Raw genomic sequence first — 17908 nt, 5'->3', positions numbered from 1 at the left:
TGTGTTCCACCTACCAGGCTCCTTTAAAACTGGGACTTGAGGACCTCCCAGGTGGTCCAGTGGTTAGTACTCAGCTCTTTCAATGCAGTGGCCTGGGTTCAGTCCCTGGTTGGGGAACTAAGATCCCACAAGCTACGCAGAGCAGCCAATAAATAAATCCAAAAAAGGTTTTTTAAATAATAAAACTGGGACAGGAATGAAGGTATTTTTAACAGCAGAAAAGCCATCCCCATGGCGGGCAGTGGACAGTGGAGGGGCCCTCAGGGTCGCACGGAGTGAAACCCCAGTGGGTACTGAGAAACAGAATTTCCAGTGATGGGAGGGTGGATCCCATCCCCCTGGGGAGCTCGGGCCGGGAGCTGTGGAAACATAAACTTCCAAGTTCACACACTTCTGTTTTTTTTTTCCCAAACAATGAATGCATGCTGTTTTTTTTTTTTTTTTTAAAGGATATGATTTTTGGCAAAGCTTCCAATGAATCGGTGCCAGGGGCTTGGGGGGTGCGGAGCTGGCAAGTCCTTTCAGATAGGTGACCACAGACTCTGGGGAGTGCGTGTGCACACGTGCAGTGACTCACGGGGCAAAGGTCTGACCCAGCAGCCCAGGCCTCAGTAGTGAGGGTTCATTCACAAGTATTTATTCCTGTCTGCCGTGGGAAAGACTAAGGGCAGAAGGAGAAGAGGGCGTCAGAGGACGAGATGGATGGATGGCATCACTGATGCAATGGACATGAGCTTGGGCAAACTTTGGGACTTGGTGAGGGACAGAGAGGACTGGAGTGCTGCAGTCCATGGGGTGGCCAAGAGTTGCACGTGACTGCTCGACTGAACAACTGCTGTGGGTCTCTGGGCCTCTGGGTAGGGTTGGCGCTGCAGCCTGGGATGCACGGGTCCTACCTGCCCCTACAATGTTCCCCAGAGACCCCTGTGGCCACAAAAGCCCACCATCCACCCCTAATCCAACAGGCCCAGCAGGCACCCAAAACAGAACTACCGTCTCTGGGAGAGACACTGGCATGAACTGGTTACTGTCTTTTCAGCAAACGTAATTCCTTTTTATTAGAAAATTAAAGGCTGGGACCAGCTTGCCAAAAGCCAAAAGAGCTGAAATGTGCTTTCCTAAGATATGCAGTGTCTGATGAAACGGATTTGCTTGTCTGCCTCCTTTCTCACCATCACCCCCACCGGGGCCGGCCTTCCCTCCAGTCCAGCCCCTTCCATGGGCACGGAGCCTGGCCCTGGGCTTGGCAGAGGTGGCCGGCCCAGCACCTGGACGCGGGGAGCCTCTGGAACAAGGCAGGAGCCTCCCCAGGTCTCAGCTTTCTGACAATCACCTCGGTGTTCTTCTTGCCTTCCTGAGATGCAGAGGCACCCATGGCCTTGGCTAGGCTAGAGGGTGTCGGGAGGGAAAGGGAGGAACAACGAAGGACCAGGCTCCCGAGGAACCAGCTCAGTCACCTGGAGACCCAGGAGTGGCGGCTGCCGACAGAAGGAGGCAGCCAGGGCAGAGCGCGCCGAGCAGAGGACCGTCCCTCGCCGCCACACAAAAAGCAACTATTCAGAGCCACCCAGGGAGCTCTCTCTTATTGAAGAGTCCTTGATTCTTCCCTTTCTGCTGCAGAACTCATGAACAAGGGCTCCGTCTCCTTAATGGGGTGATGGAGGGGCCGGGGGGAGGGTCCTCTTGAGCAGGAAGGTGGCCAAACCCGCCCCACGAGTCACTGGAGCTGGAACTAAGGGAACTCCAGGACCGCATTCTCCTCCAAAGCCCCCTTCCTCTTTTCTTTCTTTTTCTCTGCTGGTCAGAGGCTACCTTCCTGGTTTACAGGGAACCTCAGGGGAGGGTGTAGGAAGCTGGGAGTGATGGGCGTGAAGGGGTGTGTGTGTGTGCGCGCGCGCGCACACGGTGGGGGGCATGTGTGAGCATGTGTGTGTGCGCACAGGGGCATGTGTGTGAGCGTGCGTGTGTGCTGAATGCTAAGATGGTGACCACGCTCTCGATGTGCTAATGGGCGTGGGGGCAGGGGCGGCGTCTGTCTCAGGTGTGTCTGCCCCGGCCCCCACCCCACGGCCCCCTCCCACCCCACTCCACCCCACCCTGTTCAAGGGCACATCCAACAGGCCCTCCTTCCTCGGGTAACAAAAGGCAGATGGAGCCCCTTCCACCTGCTCAGATGCAGCCTCCGCTGAGGCTCATCTCGCTTTGTTCTGGGGAAGCCAAGATGGGGGCCCGTTCCCAGCCTGCGGACGGGCCACAGCCTAGGGGTCAGAGACACACACAGAATGTGGCCCACAGGCCTGCGCTGCCTAGACCTCTCTCCTGGGACGTCTGGGCCCAGGAAGTACCGCCACAAGGGCACCGGTCTGCAGTCCAGTCGCATCCCTGCCTGGGCACCATTGGGGGCAGGCCGTGGCCTGAGGCAAATTCTTTCGCTCTTCTGCCCAACTTGCTGGCCTCACCTGTAGGAAGCCCCAGCACTGCGTCAGGTCTCTCCGCCCCCAGCCCCCGGCCAGCTCTCGGGCTGACAGTGGAGGGGCCACTTTTCCATGGGGGGCAACGACACCAGCTCCCCAGGGGCGAATGCGCAGTGTCCATAGCCTCTGGGAGGTCTCTGAAGAAGAGGGCAGGTCCCTGAGCTGGGGACCCAGAGCTTCTCTAGGTGGAGGAGGAGCTGGGACCCCCTGGCTAGGGTCCTCCCAAAAGGAGGCCGTGCAATGGCAAGGGGTGGGCAGGGGCCCTGGCCCAGGTGCCAAAAGTCGGCGTCCCATAAGTCCATGTGCCGCCCACCAGGTGGAGGCCCTGGAGGGCCTCCCAAGGTTCTGGTGGACATCAATTCCAAGCCCCTGCGGGGAGCAGTCCCCATGCCCTCTGGAGCACTGACGCCTGGGCCCCTGGCCATCCACCTGGAAGGGGTTCACCTGGCATCTGAATCCCTGGGGAGCTGCAGCATCAGGAAGGCTCCCTGCTCCCTTGGTGGTGAGGTGACCGAGCTCTCTGTGCCTGGGGGAGGGGCTGCCCCATCTGGCCCGACATAAGGAGGTCAGCTCAGAAGCTGACTGGCCGGCGGCACAGGCACCAGGAACCCACCCCAGGCAGCCTCTGGGGCTCCAGGCCCCCACCCTAGGGAGGACAGGACTCCGCTCAGGGCGGGTGGTGGTGTAAGGCCTCAAAATTCCCAAGCAAGGGGAGGCCAATGGGGGCAGCTGGAGGTCAGGGGGGGTGGTGCTGGAGCAGGATGGTCTGGGGCTGAGACAGGGCAGCAGGCGGAGGGGCCACAGCCCCTGCTTGCACCCTCTTCCCCCTCAGAAAGCACCCCCTCTTCACTTCCCCAGCTCTCAGGGCTGGCATGTCCCTTCCTACCCATCTCTGGCCCCTACCCTTGGAGGGCAGCTCAGCCCAGGTATCTTCCACCAAAGGCAGCTGTGTGCTTCTAGAGCCAGGGCTCAGGCAACCTTGCTGAGCGTGGTTCTCATCCTAATAATGTTTCCTCCATCCTCACTCCAAGTGGCCCCACTGTCCCTTGTCATAGCCTGCCTGGGGGTTTGGGGGTGGGGGAGCCCTTGCCCAAGCATTAATGGGTGCCTGGAAAACACCGCCAGCACTGACCCAGCACGTTAACACCAGGAGTGAGGAGGGCAACCACACCCAAGAATGCCCACAAACCCCACTTCCCAGATGGGGAAGACTGAGACCCCCAGGGCCCGCAAGAACCAGGCCAGGCCTGCCTGCTTCCTGGAACCAGAAGGCCCTCTCCCCCTCTCCCCCTGGGAGCCCACCCTTCTCCCCATTTCCTGCTGGCCCTGGGGCCGGCTGTCCCCTCTGGCAGACAGGCCCACAGGCCCCATGAGGAGGCAGGGACCACCCAGGTGGAAAGAGCAAGAGAGTGAGTGTGTGTGTCTGTGTGTGTGCGTGTGTCCGCCCAGCTGACCGCAGCTGGGAAAACAGGCTCCCTGGTGCCCCTCCCCCAGCCACAGCCCACCCCTCGTGGCCAGCACCTCACCAAGCCCCGAAGCAGGCACTATCTGGTCCCCTGCCTTCCTTGCCTTGGCATGAGCCAGACCCCTGGCCCACCCCCAGACCCCAGCAGATGGTTCTCCCAATAGCCTGGCCCCTCCTGCTACCCTGGATCAGGGCCCCAACACAGGCCACCCCAGACCCACACCTGCCTGGGTCAGGCCCCCTGCAGCTCTCCCCCAGACTGTCAGGGGTAAAGGTTCAGCCTCTTAACTGCAGTCTCCCACAACCACCTGAGACCCCTGTCTCCCTAAACTGCAGCTTCTCCACCCATGCCCACGGCTGGCATCCGAGGTATGGGGTGGCCCCCAGGGCCTGGGGGCCGGCACTGGCTCCCTCTTTCTGGGCAGGGGCTCCCTGCCTTTTCCCACCCTGGGATCCAGAGACGGGATCACTGAGGCTGAAATTTCAATTAAGGAAGAGAAATAATTACTTCAGAGCTCCGGGCCAGCTCAAGTGGTGACAGTCCTCAAAATCCAAGCCCCTGGAGTTGGGGGAGGGGGAGGTGGCCAGGACCCTGAGGTCACCCTGGGCCCAGCAGGGACTTGGCCTGCCCCCACTTCAGGCCTCATACCCCATGACCCCTCTGCTGAAACAAGGCCAACCTCAGGGCTGCTCAAAAGTACGGGGTGGGGGGTCCCCAATGGAGGCCTGGGAAGCGAGCCCAGGTGGCTCCCAGGAAGCTGAGTGAAGTGAGATTAACCATTCAGCCACAGCCTGTGCCTGCAGTGAGCCTGGACACTGCCAGGGCCCACAGGGTGGGGCTGGGGCCTCACAAGCAGGGCTGGAGGTTTGAGGAAGGGTGGGCCTGGGCAGGAGCCCATCCCACAACACCAGGGTCACAGGCCGGGCCCTCTAGGCTCCGAGGCCACCTCACCCGATTCTCAAGAGGTATCCATGGCTGCCCTAACTGAGCCACCGTCACCTCCAGGAACTCCATCTCCAGAAGCACTCCAGCCCCCACTTTGAGGGTGGCCCATGTCCTCTCCAGAAACCCTCTGTCTGATCCAGAATGTTCCGTCTCCAGAAATGACAGTGCTCTCCATCAAGGCTCCTCTCAGCTCCAGACATGCTCCGTTTCCAGAAATATCACATCCCTTCTCCAGAGACGTTCCACTTCAGCTCCGAAAATACCTCAGATCCAGAAGTGCCCTATTTTACGTCCAGAAATACTCCAGCATCACCCCCTAAACACCCCGCTTCCAGAAGTACTACAGTCTGTCTCTAGAAACAGTCCCTTTCCAGAAATGTTTCAGCCCTGACAATGTCTGGAATCCAGAAAGGCAGCATCCTCACCCCAGAAAATGCCTTCTATTCCCCAAGTGCCCCTGTCTCACCTTCCAGCTGCATGCCCCTCCTCCAGAAAACCTTCACGTCGTCTCTAGAAACACCCTCAGCCTGGCCCAGACACACCATGTCTCAGTTCTAAAAACACCCCACCTCTGGACACGCTCCATCTGCGTCTGCAAACGCTCACAGTACATCCACAGGGGCCTCCCCATCTGGCCCAGATGCTGTGAAAACCCAGGAACCACTTCCTTCAGGCTCTCCTGGTTGGGCGGGGAGCGAGTTGAGCAGTGACCAGGTGGCCTCTTCCTTCCCCCTCCTTGTCCCCATGGTGCCCTGGGACCTCCTGGCCACCCACAGGACCTGCTCTCATCCTGGGAACAAGGATAAAGTAAGCGCCGGGCTGGCAGGTGTAGAGGTCCCTGGGAGAGGGGAGAATGGCTGGTCAGTGTTTGGAGAGACTGGGAGCCTCCCGGGTCTGACCTGGAGGCAGAGGCAGTGAGGGGCCTGGGTGGGAAGGTCTGAACCAGGAAGGGTGGGCAGGGCCTTGGCATACCCCTCCCCTCGGCACAAATGTGTCCACTGGCCCAGGTGCCCACACTCACAGCCACCCCCCTCCCAGCCCTGGGAGCCACACACGCACACAGCATCACATCATCTCAGCCCCACCCTGCTGGGCACACAGACACACACTCCCACCCTCACCCACACTCCCTGCCTCTCTGGGCAGGTCTGGGGACCCCGAGAGGCAGGAGGCCATGGCCGGGTCCTCCAACCAGTCAAGGTGGCCTCAGTTAACTGCTGTGTGTGGTCACCCAGGGAAGCCCATAGCCCAGGCCTCTGAGCTCAGGAAGGACCGCACAGGAGAGGAAGGCACACTTTGGATCTGCTCGCAGACCCTCTGGAGCAGCCCTGGCTGCTTGTGGGCCACTTTAAATGACAGTTCCTCTCAGGGCACGACTGAAAGTCCTCGCAGTCACCTCTGTCCACACGGCCGGGTGCTGCTCTCTGGAATCCCAGAGTCTGTGTCCTGCTGAGGCTCCATGTGGAGACACCCATCCCCAGCCAATGGGACGGTACTGGAGACAGCTGGGTGGAAAGCCGGCATGCCAAACACCTCCAGGCCCTGAGCCCGCCCAGGGGAGGGAGGAGGTGGCCCATCCATACCAGGTCTGTCCCTGAGACCTCGGACGGCCGTTCTCAGAGCCTCTAGGTGGGCAGGAGGGGAAGGGGTCCGACCCCGGTCCCCATGCTGGTGGCATCAGTGAGCTCTGGGCCACTCCCACGGGAGGATAATTACCATTTACTAAGCCTTCTGATTTAGACTCAGCCTCAATTAACTGGAACCTCTCAAACCCCCTTACTGATCCTTTGGGGCCAAGGGCAGACAAGACAGATCTTCAGCGTGCCCTTCGATTTCCCGCAGCGAGGGCCCGGTTGTTTGCCACCCCTACTGGCCAGCTCCTGCTCAGAACGGGGCTTCCCCATCTGCCCCCCCCCCCGAACTCCATCCCTCTCTCCACAGAGGACCCCTCCCCCGGAATTCATCCCACTCAGAGACCAGAGACATGAGAGGGAAAAGCCCAACAGCCAAGCCCAAATATGAATGAATCTGAAAGAACTGTAGTCCCTGGGGCCAGGATGGAGAGTAGGGGACAAGGCCTCGGATGGGACGACAGGTGGGGGTCCCTGGGGCTCCTGGTTCCGGGCTTTCTGGAGAGGTCTCTGCATTGGTATTCTCCGCCCCTCACAGCCCAAATTACACCGACTCTCCCGGGACCCTTTCACCGCACGATGTCACTTCAGCAAAAGGTTATGTGCGAGAACATCAAAATCCTTCCCGCATATTAACTACAAGAGTGTTCTTTTTAAATGCACATGAACAAGCAGCCAACATTACAGTATCTGAGATGAGAACGGGTGCTGGACTGGGAGTCAAGAATAGGGTGCTGTCGGAGCCCCCCCACCTCTCTGCAGCCCTCCTCCCTCCATCAGAGAGGGCCTGGGGCGGGGCGGGGCGGGGCGGGGTGTGCAGATTCGAGGCTAGACCAAGGGTCACAGTTACGTGTGGAGCCAGCAGAGGCTGGCAGGGCGGTGCCCAGGTGCTGCCCAGCAGGCATGTGAGGGCACGGAGAGCTCGCTGATGCTCCCCAGGCCCCCTGCCACCTCCGGCCCTCTCTGGCAGCCTCCTCCTGGCACCCCCTTCCTTTTATTGTACTTACTTTCACCTGGAGAATTTCTGGAGACACTTTCACTGGACATTTTACAGAGGAGTTCCAAGATATAATCTACCCAAGATAAGCGAAAGCTGGGGTGCCCAGGTGTTAAGTGGTGTGTGTGTGTGTGTTAGTTACTCAGTTGTGTCTGACTCTTTTGTGACCCGCTGTGGACTATAGCCCACCAGGTTCCTAGGTCCATGGGATTCTCCAGACAAGAATACTGGAGTGGGTTGCCATTTCCTTCTCCAGGGATCTTCCCAACCCAGGGATGGAACCCAGGTTTCCTGCATGGCAGACTCTACCAACTGAGCCACCAGAGAAGCCCCAGATGTAAATGGGGTGACGGGCAAACCTGGTGGGGTGGGAGTGAGTGGAGGTTAACTAGATTGAAAAGGGTCTGCAGAGGCCCAAGGGGTGGGCAGCCCTGTCTCAACTCTGTCTGCAGCTCTATGATTTCCAATTGTAAGAGGAGCGGAAAGTGGGATTTTTATGTGAAGCCCAGTATTATTTTTTAAGCCTTGTGGCAGGCCACATAGTGCCCACCTGAAGGTGTCACCGGGGACAAGCTCTGGTCTGGTCTGTGGTCTTCAGCCTGAGTCTCTGGCCCCTCCGGAGTGGGCAGTCTGCTCAGACGAGTGGGGGGGTGGGTATGAAGTGGGGGGCGGGGAGGGCAGGACAGCAGAAAGCTTTTCACTTCTAGGAGACGGCTCGGATGCTCTTCTGCCAGATGGGGTAACAGTCAAGCCCCTCCACGCAGTGTGAGAGGTTCAGAGGGACCTGCAGGATGAGTGGGGGCGGGGGAGGAAGTCCCAGAGGTCACAGCCCCCTCACCGCAGGGTCTGCCCTGTTGGCCACCCCTACTGTCCAGGCTACAGGAAACCCCAGGACAATCGGAGCCCCGGACAGGTGTGTAAGACCCCCATAGAGGGGTGATCCTGCCGAGTTGCATGGCAGGCGATGCCGGGTAGCCAACCCCCTCCAGCCACCACACTGTGAGCCGTGATGCCAGGACCCCTGCCCCTCCCCAGACACACGGAGGGGTGGGAAGATCTGCCTGGCCTGGACATCATCCTGGTCATCCGTGCCAAGACTCTGACTGGCCCCAAGGACCTTGTCCCATAGGGGCCTCCTCTGGGCCTCGGTTTCTTCCTCTGTAAGACGCAGACAACAGGAAATCTTCCTTCACAGGAGTTTGAAGACAGGAAACAGCTAAGTGCTGGGGCCCAGCAGAGGGAGGTCTCAGAGAGGATGCTCTGAACAGGAGGACTCCAGGTTCCAGTCCTCTGTCCACTCCCCAGCCTACCACCCTGCCTCCTGCTGCCCTCTCTGGGCCCCTCCTCCCTCTTCCTGCTGAGCTTTCTTTTAGGGAATTATCATCTGCTGGGCTTTAATTACTGGTCCCGGAGGCCCACCACCTCCCTCGCCAGCCGAGACTCTGTAATCCCTCTGGCTAGGGCACAGGCTCAGCTGCAGGCCTCCGCCTCCCTGGGGAACGGCGCCCCAGGTCTGCACAGCAGCTCCCAGCTCCGGGGGCAGGAGGCCGCAGGAGGAGGAAGTTCCCTCCAGTCCACGTGCCACCAGCAAGGACTGGGGAGGCTGCGTTCTGAGGGAGCACACTCAGGCACTGGCGGGTCACTCTGGTCCTCGCTCTGCTCCAGCGGGACCCCGCTGGGCCCAGACTCCTTTCAGCCTCCACCCCAGCCTCCAGCTCCCAGAGCCTTCTACTCCAGGCCCTGTCCCGCCTCTAGGCCGGCTGAAAGGTGTGCTCCTGACTCCTGGAGACCATCCTGACTCCTTGGGGGCAGGGCGCGAGGAAGGAAATAAGCCTGACCTGTGACCCCGGCGCCCATCAGATGCCCGCCCAGCCTGGCTGTGGGAGCAGCTGGGACCCCAGCTGTGTGTGCAGGAGAACAGGGCAGGTGGGCGCTTGGTCCGGTCCCAGTGTGCCCTCCACTCGCAAACCCTCACTCGACGTGGGAGCGGGGCACATGTGCATGAGGCTGGCACCATTCTCAAGGCTGGACGGGGGGCAGTGACAGTGACCCCTGGGTGACAGCGATGAACCTGGAGGCTGCAAACGGGGCCTGCGCTCTGAATCTGGCCACAGGCGAGTTTCCAGACTAGGTGACAGCACACCCAAGCCAGACATCATGTGAATATCTGAGTTCCAGTTCCTAAGAAGGTGGGGGACAGCTGCTGGGCTGCATCCCCAAAGGCCATCTGGGAGAGCTGAGCTGTGGCCCCCGCCCTCAGTAGCTCTACCCACTGTCCCCGTGGGGCCTGGAGGGTGGAGACCCCGGAGCTGTGCAGACCCGAGCTCATCTTTGGTCACTCCCCCGGGGTGACACGCCTGCAGATGAGCAGGGCCTCCGTGCGAGTGACAGAGGGGACAGGACGCACCTCTGGCCCTGGGAGAGGCGAGAAGGCTGATACCACATGGGGTGAGGTGCTCAGGGGATGGAACCCCACAGGGGCATGTAGGCAGGCAGGGTCTCCTCCAGCTTCGGGACAAAAGGCTTTTCCTGGGAGGAGCTGACATCTGCCTCTCTCTGTCTCCCTGAGTGCTGCCCTTGAGAAACAACAGAGAACCTTTCTGGTCCCATCCGTGCCTCTAACTCCTCATGACACCATTTCTGGCCCCACAACCCTCCCTTGGCCAGGCTTCCCTCAGACTGTGGGACCTGATCCAGCAGGAACCGCCCCCCTTTGCAGACTCTCTCCCTTTGGTAATGGAGCTTCGGGTGAGTCCAGCGAACGTCTGAGTCCCCTGGAGGCCACCTCAACCCCAGCCGGTCTCCCAGAAACCCGGAGGGAGTAGCAATGCATCCCCCTCCCAGAGGCCACCAGACCCAGGGCCCCTGCCGAGGTGACACACCGGTGCCTTGAATGGACAGACACGCCTCCCTGTGCATCTGGATGCAGCCAAGTACCCTCCGGTCCACTCCCCTCTGTGGGACAAGTCTTGAACACACTTGACCTGGTTTTTCTTACCTTCCTGACAGTCTGGTCAGGAAAGAGCTATGCTGCCACTGTACAAAGGGGAAACTGAGGCTCAGGGAAGCATGAGAGGCCTTGGCTCATGTGCTCACGGCTCCTGGGCACACAGGCTGGTGCCCACTGTGTGGAGTGGAAGGGGCAGGGTGGCAGGCCACCTTCTGGACACAAACACCAGGTGTCCTAGTTCACCTGAGTGCCTCCCTCTCGTGAACCACACCACCACCTGATTCTGGGGTGCGGGCTGAGGGTCTCCTGCCTTCTTCTTCCTATGACTACTTGTTCCATGACTGCAGGGCTTAATGGGAGCCAGACAACCAGGCCAGGCAGTGGGACCTGATCCAGATCTTTCCAGAAAGGGCTCAGCAGCATGGACCCAGAAGTGTGGGTACCTGGTGGCCAGCAGTCCCACAGGGCACCTGTAGCTGGTCTGCCCTGGTCATCAGCCAGAGTGGATGGCCGTGGGAAGGAGAGGAGCACAGCCCACTCCAGCTGGCCAGTCATCTGCTTGCCACATGTCTGGACAGCACAGCCCTGCACCCCATGCAGCTTGGACCTCAGAATGAACAACATCAGGAGTACTGTGAGAATGACGAGGCCTACCCTTGGGCACCTCAGCTTCCCAGGGGTCATGCAGAGGGAACACCCCTCATCATGGAAGTCTGGGGGCAGCTGGGAGCTAGAAGAGGGTCTGGGTCTTGGGATCAGAGGACTCGGTCCCCAACCTCTGGCTCCGTGACCTCAAGCATGCCACTTCTCTAAAAAGCCGGAACCACAAACGCTGACTCGCAGGATCTGGGCAAACAGGCTCAGTGCCCGGCACAGAGGAATAGGGATCCACAGGGCTGGCGGTGCCATCCCGACTCACACAGAGGCACAAATAGGTGTGCACACACACAGCACGAAGACACAGCACAAAAATGCCCAAATGTCCACACTCACGGGAGGACAGCTCTTAACCTCAACCTCTTGGCAGGAGCTCCACGGACCTCAGAGGACACACCCGGGGGGTGGGTGTCTTCAAAATTCAAACCAGAAGCTCAAATCAGCTGTGGGCACATACCCCCAATGCCTCGCCACCTGCCCCCCAGGGCCGCTCCCCTCCAGGGGCCAGGGCCCGAGCCGGCCCTGTCGCAGTGGGACCCAGGGACCCTGCCACGTCCTGCCTCTCTGGCCGCAGCCCCGGCCTCTCCCCGGCTGGGGGACGTGAGCAGGAATGGCTCAATCAGGATATAATCGTTTTTAATTAACGTGTGGATCATTTCACAGGCTGATCTCCTTGGAGACCAGAGGGAAGATGGTCTTTTAAGAATTTCTTTGCCTCCCCCTGCCCCCCTTCCAGTCGAAGGCTGCCCCCCACTTCACCCACCCAGCTGCAACCTTGAAAACGGCATAGAAGCCTGGTGCCTGCATCCCTCTCGGGGCCATTAGGAGGAGCAGTGTGTGCCCACACACACACACGTGCCCGAGCTCGAGGGCACACTGTCCCCTGGAAACGCACATGGGATCAGAGACCCAAAGACATGTACACACAGGGACACACACAGATTCACACATACACAGGTATGCATGCAAGCATACATGCCCGAGAATATAAAAATAGGGCCCGAGGCACACAGAATACATGGGCGTACACACTCAGGCTGGCAGGCATACCGACCCCCAAGAATACACAAACAGGATCAGACACACAGACATATGCACACGCAGGCACATGGGAAGGCATCCAAGTCGAGACACCAAAGAAAGGCCCAAATACCCACATTCACGGAAGGGCTGCTTCCAGGAGGGACACAAGGCCCTTGTCCTGGCGATGGGAAGTCAGAGCCATAATCGCCTCACCCCACGCACACCCCTGGCCCTGGCCTCCGACCTGGGGTGCCTCACCACCCGCCCCACTGGAACCCGTGACCAGAGGAGCTGCCACCTCCCTTCCACCCACCTGGTCTGGATCCTCCTGAGCCCTGTAAAGAGCTGTTCCATTCCACCTTGACCCAGGCCACACAGCTCTGAGCAGCCCTGGCTCCTCCACTGGGAACCCTGCCCCCAGTCGCTCCCAAGGGTGCCCAATGGGCCTGGGGGGGGGGCGGGGGCCTCCTCTCTCCTTTTGCTTTAACCAGATCCCTTCCTTCCCCATTTTCTCCCCCACCATTCTAATTCTTTTCTTTCTCTCCAAGCACCTCTGCTCCCAACCCTCCTTTCCTCTCCTCTTTCTCCCCTCCCTTTCCCTTCCTCCCCAGGGACCTCCTGGGGTCAAGCCGAGCCAGAGGGAGCAGCTGAAACGTCGCTGGTCTTTCCCCTCTTCCCCACTGCAGGGTCTGTGCCAACACCCGCCTCAGCCCCAGAAAAGACCCAGAACTACTAGGACTGAAGGCCAGGGCAGGGGCATGACCAAGGGGGTCCTCTGACATCTGCAGTCCCACTCTCTCTCTGCATCTGCTTTGGCTCCTCAGCTTTTCCTCCTGGAAAATGGGATGGCAGAGAGGAAGGGGGAACCATGGGGCAGGGGCAGCAGGGAATCCACTGCTGGCCAATCACAGGCTGGCACCTTGGGTGGCCCCAGGCACCGTGGACATCATGGCCATAGCCAATGTGTGAGACACAAGGGCTAAGGAAGCCTGTCTGGTGCTCCAGACATCAACATCAGAGGCGAGTGGGTGCTCCTCCTCTCCTGGGGTCTCAGTGCCCCCGTCTGTGAAATGGGCAAGGCCAGCCTACAGGACCCCCTCTTCCGGAATCTGGAAACCAAAAGGCGAATCAGCAGCCTGTTCTTGGCTGCTATGTGACCTTGGAATTCACTTCCCTCTCTGGGCTCCCGTTCCTTCTTGTCAAAGGAGGGGATTCAGACAGGTGACTCATTGCCGAGGCTCTTTCAGTTCTGAAAGAAGGTTCTGGATCGTGGGGAGGAAGTGTAACAGTGTCCCACTTATCAGGGGAAAAATGAGGAGCCTGTTTCTCCCACTGCAGGCGTGAGCAGCGTCATTTTGAGGAAATCGTCTTAAACATCAAAGGAAAAAAAAAAGCTCTCCACACGAAGAAATCCACTACCTCATTCATCAGGGGCAACCAGAACATGGAACAAAAGGGTAATATTAAGTAAATGGTGGTGCATCCACTCGATTGGAAAAGCCTGAAGACATTAACTGCGGTGTTTATGAAGAGTTGGTTACAAAACAGGAAAAGGCTCCCATGAGCGCCAACGAAGAGAGCAGGATATACGTCTGAACAGAGAGAGTGCCGACAAGTCGCTAAAAAACAACCCAGCCACCAAGCCAAAAAGACTGCGGAAAATGACATCAAAATACTAACACTGTCACAGCCCACCGAGACTGTCCACAAGCTTTTTTATTTTTCTCTATTTTTCAGATTTTCCCATTAATCATATTTTAAAACATATATATTGAAAAATTATTTCTTAAAAATGAACACCTCCAATTGAGAAACTTTCCCTTTCCATTCATTTATTCATTCATTCAATACTGGTTCATTCATCCCTGTGTCTGTCCAGCCAAAGCCCAGTGTCCACTGTGGCCAGGTCCGGCTCTCACCTGCAGGAAAGGGAACCAGGAGAGGAGGAAGACCGCCCCCCCACCCCCGGGAGTGCACCCGCGGGCACGGATCCTACAGGGGTTCTAGTGAGCAGAAATCAATCCTGCCTCCCTGTGACCTCCCAGGCTGGCCCTCAGCTGTGAAGATCTCAGGGTCTAGCCTTTCGGTCAGAAACCGACCTTCACGGTGGGGCTGCGGCGTGGGGAGAGTCCCCCCACGAGGCCATAGGCTCCGGCTGCACCAGCTTTCCCAGGCTCTCCCACTGCAGCACCTTCTCTGGGCTCAGAGGGGGGTCCTGAGAAGGCACCCCTCCACCTGGTGGGAATACAGGGTGGGAACATGCTGTGAGCTCAAAGGGTCCCAACTGCAGCCTCCTGGGTGGGGGCTGACAGGGTCGGGGAGGATTAACTCTCTCCACGCCCGGATGCAGCCACAGAACAGCCTTCCCGTGCTGCCCCCCACCCCTGCAAGGATCCCCTCTTTGAATAGAAGGATTTCCTTCACCTGCCGGGGCTGGCAGTCCCATCCCTGGGCCTGCTCCCTACCCCAGGAAGAAAAGGGGGGCCGCTCTCTGGAACGTAATGAAGACAGATTTCCACTGGCGCTCTGCCCCCACTCCCACTCCAACTAGCCTTGGCCCTTTCCACTCCGCCCCTCCCCGCAAGGCGCAGAGGGATGGAGCGCTCTGTGTGCAGAGACCCCGCTGACCCCGCGGCCCCCACTCTGCGCTGAGCACCCCCAGGCCTGCGGTCCCCGGAAATTCTCAGGGATAGCACTCGTTTCGCAGTGCCCAGGCGGGAAAGGAGAAGTTCCCACCCCCTTCTCCCTGCCTCCAGCCCCTAGGGGAGGGGCGAGGGTCGGATCTCCAGGTCAAGGAGCAGCGCCTGCTGTGGACCGCAGGAGACAAACACCCCGTCACACACACACACTCACACCACCCTCAGGATCACCTCTGAAGCCCGCATTGTACGGGAAGGAGGGGGGGAGTGGCTGATGGGGGAGGGGGGCTCGACGTGCCTGCACTCACCAGCCAATCACCAACCCCAAGAGAGGCTGGAACCCGCGACCCCGGCCCCCGAACCCGAGCCTTGGGCCGCCACCGCGCACCCCACCCCGCCCGACCCACCCGATGTCAACGTCTCTAACCTAAACAAGCCCCACCCCCAAGGAGTCCCCCCTCCGGCTTCCAGGGGTTAGTAGCCCCCCGAGAGACCAAGCTCCGACCTCTCCCCACAACCGCCCAGGCGCGAGGTTTCATTGTCAGCCTGTCCACTGGGGCGCGCACGAGGCGGGGGTGCCAGGGCAGAGGACTATCGCGGCCAGTGGGGAGGGGTCTCCGGGGGAAGTGTTCGGAGCCGCTCCTCCTGCCCGGTCCAGATCCGGAAGCCGCCGGGGGAGGAGGAAGGCGGGGGCGGGGAGAGCGCGACCTCTGTGCTCGCGAGCGGCGAGGCGGGGCCCAGGCGGCCGGAGTGAGCGCCCGAGGCGTCGGGGGCGCCGAGTCCCCCGGGAGGCTGCGCTCTAGGGAAGTTTCCCACCCGTGGCCCGGAGCAGGACGGGGCGCGCAGCGACCCTCCCCGCCTGACCAGCTCCGCGGCGCAGACTGCGAACTTGAGCAAAACTCCTTCCTCCCCGCGTCCCTTCCTCCGGTCCGCGGCTACCAGCCCCGCCATCTCAGCCCTTAGCCTTCGGCCGGTGCCACGGTCGCCAAGACCTCTCACCAGTGTGTGGTGGAGCGAAGGGGAGGGGGAAATCCCCGGCACAACCAAACTGCGGCCAAAAAAAAAAAAAAAGAAATTCCTTCTGAGACCGATTCCCACAACGGGGGTGGAAACCCCCAAACAGGCAGGTCTGCAACTCCAGCCAAGACCGCGGCGCGGTAGGAGGGGTGCCGGGGGCGGGCGGAGACCCCGGCCGGCAGCCTCGGGAGCCCTCGCGCCCGGATCGTCCCCCCACCCACCAAGACACAAAGCTTCGCCGCCAACAATACCTGCGGGCTCCTCCTGGGTCTCCCGGGCGCGGGCGCTGCGCGTCTCGCCGCCTCCCTTCCCCGCGCCGCCTCTCCTCCTCTGCTCGCGCGCGCTGTCCCCTCGTCTCTTCCAGAACGCGGCGGCCGGATGAGATCTTTGGGAGAAAAAAATGTGAGCGTTCGCACGATTCCTTTCTCTCCGCCCGCCGCTTGCGGCGGCCGGGGGCTCGCTTTTTTCTCCCTCGCGCTCCCGCGCGCGCCGCGCCTCTCGCGCCCCGTGTTTCCTTCTCAGCAGCCCCTGCGAGCGCCCTCAGTAGCCATTATTCACGGGCCACCGGGGGACAGGAGGTAGAGACCGCCCCATGGCCGCATCCACTCGCCGAGCGCGATGCGGGCGCGGGGCGCGCGCGGGGAGGGGCGCGCGATGAGGGGCTTGGCTGCGCGCAGCCCGCGCCCCAGACGCGGGGGAGGGGAGGAGGCTGAGGGGGCAGGAGGGAGGGGGCGGGGGAGGACTAGGAACTGAAGGGAGCGGGAGGAGGGGGCGCCGGGGAGACGCTCCGGCGGCTCTCACCGCGGGGCTCGGGGTCACTGGTTAGGACGCCCCGAGGCGCTTAGGGCCCCGGGGGGGGCGGGGGTTGAGGGGGGGGGTAAGTGTCTTCGTGCGCGCGCGCGCGCGCGCGCGTCAGAGAAGGAAGGGGAGGGAGGGGACGCTTTAATATTTTCCCAGTGACTTACGAGCCCGTGGGTGAGCTCCTGGCTGCGCGCTCGGGTCCGTGTGTTTATTAGTGTGGCTGTGCATTTCTGGTCTGCCCCCCGTGTGAATGTCACAGGGCGTGGGGGCCTGCTGCGAGCTTGTGAATGTGCTTCTGGGTCTCGGGGGGACTGAGTGATGCGGTGCCTGCGTGGGGTTGTTTGTGTGCGATTGTTTATCAAGGGCTGCGGGATTGCGCCTATGTGGGCCGTGTCTGCGTGAGGTTGTGCGCGTATGGGATTGTGTCTGCGTGGGCCCGAGTGTGTCTTAGGGGTGTCGTGTCTCCGTGAGGGCTTGTTTGCATGAAGCTGCGGTTGTACGGGCGGGGGACCAGCGAGGGGTTGGGGTGCGCCCGTACGCGGTCTTGTGTGGGGCTAACGGGGCAGTGTTCTGAATGCGGGGCCGAGGCCTGGCTGGAGGAAGGGGGCCGCGTGGCGTCAGGGACCGCACCGCCGCAGAGGCACGAACAGGCCGCTCAGGGGTCCCAGCACAGCGCGGCGAGTGGTGGCGGAGGAGAGAAGGCGGAGACCCGGGGACCCGCATCCCGCCCCCGCTCCACAGACGCAGTTTAGAGCTCCTGGCACTGGCCGGCCCCGCGGTCCTAGAGGCACCGGGTTTGGAGGACTCGACCGGGCCGGGGAGACGCCTACGGGCTGGGGGCAGCGGGGACCGAGGCTTGGAGATACGTGAGCAGCCCAGAAGCGCGCGGCGAGGACTGCCCGCCGAGGCGGGTGGCGGTCCGGAGACGATGGAGGACCAGGCCGAGACAAAGAAGCGCAGGGCCGGGGCCTCGAGGCGGGACCGTACCTTCGGTTCCCCCGCGGCCGAGGGGCGGGCCCTCCTGGCCCCAGTCCCGGGCCGCCGTCGTAGCGGCCCCAGAGCCCCAGGGACGCGGAATTACGCGTCCCGGGCGGGGCCAAGGTGTGGGGCGAGCGGTTGCGGGGGGAGGGTTGCGCGTAGCCGGCGGGCGCCGCGCCCCGGGGCTGTGATTGAGCGCCTGGCGGCCCGCCCCTCGCCGGGCTGCTCACCGCCCACGCAGCCATTCATTCATTCATCCGTTCTCTCTCCATCCACCCACCTTCTACCCAAACACGTGTCCGGCCTGTCGTCCGTCCACCCGATTATCGC

General features: G+C 61.0%; 1 protein-coding gene across 2 annotated transcripts in view; it reads right to left on the bottom strand.

Moving 5' to 3' along the window:
• Positions 1 to 17908, bottom strand: part of RAI1 (retinoic acid induced 1) — a 103766-nt gene that overhangs the window by 52331 nt on the left and 33527 nt on the right. The window contains exons 1-2 of one of the 2 annotated variants that reach the window (XM_040245803.1): positions 16601 to 16654; positions 16051 to 16184 (exon numbers count right to left, since the gene is read on the bottom strand). The gene's annotated coding sequence lies outside the window, so the exon portion shown is untranslated. Of the gene's footprint in view, positions 1 to 16050; positions 16185 to 16600; positions 16655 to 17908 lie in introns of those variants that run through there. The other variant, XM_040245802.1, reaches the window with a different exon arrangement.

The sequence above is a fragment of the Oryx dammah genome, unplaced genomic scaffold (assembly GCF_014754425.2).
Source record: "Oryx dammah isolate SB20612 unplaced genomic scaffold, SCBI_Odam_1.1 HiC_scaffold_8, whole genome shotgun sequence".
Classification (NCBI taxonomy): Eukaryota; Metazoa; Chordata; class Mammalia; order Artiodactyla; family Bovidae; genus Oryx; species Oryx dammah.
The sequence above is the reverse complement of the archived record's forward strand: the minus strand, read 5'-3'. Positions and strand labels throughout refer to the sequence as shown.